The sequence below is a fragment of the Leucoraja erinacea genome, chromosome 34, assembly GCF_028641065.1.
Source record: "Leucoraja erinacea ecotype New England chromosome 34, Leri_hhj_1, whole genome shotgun sequence".
In the NCBI taxonomy this organism is placed as follows: Eukaryota; Metazoa; Chordata; class Chondrichthyes; order Rajiformes; family Rajidae; genus Leucoraja; species Leucoraja erinaceus.
Genome location: NC_073410.1, coordinates 17,971,255 through 17,976,048, shown reverse-complemented (window position 1 = coordinate 17,976,048; position 4,794 = coordinate 17,971,255). Strand labels below are relative to the sequence as shown.

At 47.0% G+C, this 4,794-nt stretch overlaps 1 non-coding gene across 1 annotated transcript; it reads left to right on the top strand.

Moving 5' to 3' along the window:
• Window positions 1-2,361: 2,361 nt before the first annotated feature.
• Window positions 2,362-2,433, top strand: trnam-cau (transfer RNA methionine (anticodon CAU)). Its single transcript has one exon. It is a non-coding gene; the product is annotated as a tRNA-Met (tRNA).
• The last annotated feature ends 2,361 nt before the right edge of the window (window positions 2,434-4,794 follow it).

The window sequence follows — 4,794 nt, the reverse complement described above, 5'->3', positions numbered from 1 at the left end:
GGTCCAAGTGCTTTTCGAGGGTTCACCCCCCTGAAGGATTTTATGACGTCGGCCTCCGTGACGTGGACTGAAATACCATCCTAGCGAATGGGGGCTCGGGAAGTCACATCAGTGTTCTCCATATCAAAGCGTGCGTAAAACGTATTGAGCTCGTCAGGGAGAGATGTTTCGCCGACATTCGAGCTACCTCCTGATTCCGCCTTGTGGGAGTTGATTGCCCTCAAACCCGCCACAGCTGCCGAGCATCTGTCTCATCCTCCAGTTTGGAGCAGGTCCCTTTTGGCCTTTTTGATGACCTTACAAATGTCGTATCTGGACGTCATGTAGACCACTGTATCATCAGACATGAATTCCCCGTGTCTGGTCTTCAGAAGAAAGCGGATCTCAAAGGCCTCCCCCCCCCCCCCCCCCGACCAGCTCTGAACAGTCCTCTCGTCTGGGAGGTGCGCTCTTTAGTTGCTGCCTGTAGCCAGGAATAGGCAGCACCGCGGAATGGTCGGATTTACCAAAGTGAGGGCGCGGGATAGAGGGATAGCATCCTTAATGGTGGTGTAGCAGTGGGCGAGGGTGTTTTCCCTCTGGTGCAGCAGGAGACATGTTGGTGGAAGTTAGGGAGCGATTTCTTAAAGTTTGTTTTCTTGAAATCCCCAGCCATAAACCCTCAGTGTATGGCGTCTGGTGTTTGTTGACCACGGCGTGAAGCTCCTCTAGTGCCAGACGAACGTCTGCTTGGGGTGGGATGTAGACCGCGGTCAGGATGGTGGAGGTGAATTCCCTCGGAAGGAGGAAGGGGCGGCACGTCACCGCCAGATGTTCGAGGTGTGTAATGTAATGCAAATGTTCTTTGCGCTTGTGCTCCTTTTACTGATTTTGCCGTTTTCATGTCTCACCCCAGATACCTTCTTTTTCTAGGGTTTGCTTTCTTTCTTCATAAGGTAATAACGTCATAAGTGATAATAGTATTGTGCCATTCGGCCTGTCAAGTCTACTCCGCCATTCAATTATGGTTGACCTATGTGCAAGAATGAACTGCAGATGCTGGTAAAATCGAAGATAGACACAAAATCTGAGGCATTCGCATTTTTACTTTCGAGGAATGTTGCTTTTTCTTCCCACAGAGCGTATACTCTTTCTAACATTGCACCTTTACTGATCCACCGAACGTCGCAGAAGTAGAGCAGGTCTCCATACTGGGCCTCTACTTCTGACAACATTTGTTGAAACTGACGATGGTTCAGTTCCCAAGACAATATCAGGGTTACTGTTCTTGCCACGACTTTCATCACATTCTTCAAATTTGAAGACTTAGCACACAATGCTTCCTGGTGGATTAAGCATTGTATTTTTTTTTTAATTTTGAGATAATTCCAAGGCCTTCCATTTGGTTTTGAAGCAGAGTCACGACACCTTTCTTTGCTCCAAACGCTGGCGCTCCATCAGTTGCTAAGCATAATAACTTAGATAGATCCATCTCCATGGCTGTTCTACACTTGAGCAATGCATCAAGAATATCTGCTCCTGTGGTAGTACCCTTCATAGGTACCAGTTGCTTAAACTCCTCAACAATGTTGAAAGCTGAATTTACTCCACGTACAAACGCTGCAAACTGAGCGGTATCTTTGGTATATGTACCTTCGTCGAATGGTATTGAAAAAAAACTGGAAATCTTTACAATAGTCCGTTTAAACCGTTTTTCACATCCACTAATATTTTTTCTATTTGTGTGCAACTCTTCTTGCCGAGAGACTATGATTTGAAAGTTAAATATTTTTCTCGGTATACACAATATCCGCAACTGCTATTAAACACTAGTTCATGAAATCTCCGTCAGTGAAGGGCTTCATTGTTTCTGCTTTAAATTTAGAAACTGCGAAGCTAGCACGCGTGTTCTATTCCGATTCTACATTTTGTTACTTGAACATCAGACTTTGATTTGCCAGGCTCCTTTTAAAGGTTCCGAACCTCATGCTTGCTTGCGTGCCCACTAATTTCACTGAATTTCGGGTGTTTTGTTTCCTGGTGCCACCTTATGTTGAACTTCTTGTTGACACTAAAACGTGAATGGCATATAAGGCAAGTGAGCATGCCGAACTGCGGTATAAATAAGTACATTACCCGCTTGAGTTACTGCATTATTTTGTGTCTGCCTTCGATTTTACCAGCTTCTGCAGTTCTTTCTTACACATAGATCAGCCATAATTGAATGGCGGAGTAGGCTTGATGGGCCGAAAGGTCAATAATATTATCACTTACGACCTTATTACCTAATGAATAAAGAAAGCAAATCCTAAAAAAAAATGCATACGAGGTGATAAATGAAAACGGCACAATCAGTAAAAGCAGCACAAACATTTGCATGAAAGCAGAGTGGCGCAGCGGAAGCGTGCTGGGCCCATAACCCAGAGGTCGATGGATCGAAACCATCCTCTGCTATTCATTCCACGGATATTTTGAAATATACTAACCTAGTCTGAAGAAGTATGCTAACCTACTATGAAAACTTCGCCGATTACTTCTCTCCATAGATGCTGCCTTACGAGTTTCTCCAGCATGTTTTGTCTACTCACAAATTTCCCTTAGTTTGGGCATGGGTCTCCTCCGAAATTTCGACTATTCCTTCTGTTCATAAATGCTGCCGCACCCGTTGTGTTACTCCAATATTTTTGTCTACTTACAAATTTCCCTTATTTTGGGGGGGGAAATCATATTTTAATGGACATTTTTGCTTCATTGCATCATTTCATGAATGTTATTGGTGAATCAGTGGATGACATAATTAAATTAGACTTAAAAAATAAATTGGATATGCATATGGATGAGAAGTGAATGGAGGGTTATGGTATGAGTGCAGGCAGGCGGGACTAAGTGAAAAAGGTTGTTCGGCACGGACTTGTAGGGCCGAGATGTACTGTTTCCGTGCTGTAATTGTTATATGGTTATATGGTTATAATTATCAAGACAGTACTCAGCTACTGACCAATTCGTTATATTTTCTGTTGTATGAAGATAGCTGTGAATTTGTGGAATTCCTTGCCTCAGAAAGTAGTGGAGGCAAATTCACTGCATGCATTCAAACGAGAGTTAGATAGAGCTCTAGGATTGCCGGAACCAAGTGATATGGGGAGAAGGCAGAAACGGGGTACTGATTGTGGATGATCAGCCATGATCACATTGAATGGCGGTCTTGTGTCGTAAGGCCGAATGGCCAATTCCTGCCCCTATAGTCTATGTATCTATGTATCTAAGCTGCTCTTCGGTACAGAACAGAGATGGGTAAGGTATGGTCGGCATGGACGTCCTGGGCCGACGTCCCTGTTTCTGTTTAGTCCACACAAGACACATGAGGAACTCCATGTCGGAATGTAGCGCGTGTGAGGGGAGCGAGTGCACGGCATGAATAGTGTAGGAAGGAACTGCAGATGCTGGTTTAAACGGAAGGTAGACACAAAAAGCTGTAATTACTCAGCGGGACAGGCAGCATCTCTGAAGGGAAGGAATGGGTGACTTTTCAGGTCGAGACCCTTCTTCAGACTGATAGATAGCTGACGAAACTCGGTGTGAACCAATCGTCGGGACATGTTGGGATGTAACTGAGTTTGCCGTAGGAATGTGCAGGAAGCTGCTCCGAACCGAGTAATGGCGCGGGATGGGATTCCATCCCCGACCCACTGACTAGCTAATATGGAATAATAATGAATTAAATGGTGATTAAGTCCCGCTTCACACTCAACAATATTCATCGAAGTGCACGACTTAATGAAGGCGGCTGGGGCAGGTCTCTCGGTCCCTCGAGTTCTGCTCAGTTCGTCTTCTTTCACGGGTTAATTTCAGGACGTTTCGACATCAGGACACGAGAATTTCGCACAGCACGATGGGCAGAAATGGAACCCGTATCAACCAGATGAAATGTAGAAACAAAGTGCAGATGCTGGTTTACACCAAGGACAGGCACACATTGCAGGTGTAGCTAAGCGGGTTAGACAGGCACACATTGCAGGAGTAGCTACGCGGGTTAGGCACCATATCTGTAGAAAAGGGATGTATGGTGTTTCGGGCCAGGAGCTTCTTTGGACAGAAGACAGTCTTGCTCACCATTGGACCAGGCGGTTCCAACGGCAAGTGGGGAAGGGAAACATGGGAGTTAGTCCTGTGGTTACGCGGGGACCCCCCCCCCCCTTATGTTTTAGAACGTGGCATAAGGGGATCGACTCAAACATCGCAGCATGAACAAGGCGCTGCCTCCTCACATCCACCAACAGGTGGACATCGGCATCCAGCCGCGTCCGTGTGCAGCTGCCATTTGCTGCAGTTAAAGAGGGCTCCCTTTTTCCGGAAAGATCCACAATGCGGGCAAAACACTAATTTCCGCCCCGTATCAACGAGGAGTCGTCGTCCCGACTGTCGGTCCCAGGCGTCGAGGCGATGTATCTGGCGACCGCCGCTGCGATTACTGTCAGTCGACCCCGGCATTTTCCAGATACAAGCAGGGCGGGCGGCAATGATGGGCCGCGGAACCCCAGCGTTAATGATGGTAACACTACTTGCCTTCACCGGCTTCTCCCGGCAGCTGAACTCCTAGTGGATACAGAGCCTGGTCGCTGGCCCGTCCAGCGCACTGCAGACCACCGCCCCGCCGCTTGGAGTGCCGCAGCTTAACCGCATGCTCCACTAGCTGCCGGGGGTCAGAAAAAATCTCACCTGCCAGGAGCAGGCGGATGTCGTCCGGCATCTGCTCCATGAAGGTTTGTTCAAACAGGGCTGATGACCGTCTATCAGAGTAAACCTTTTGCTCAT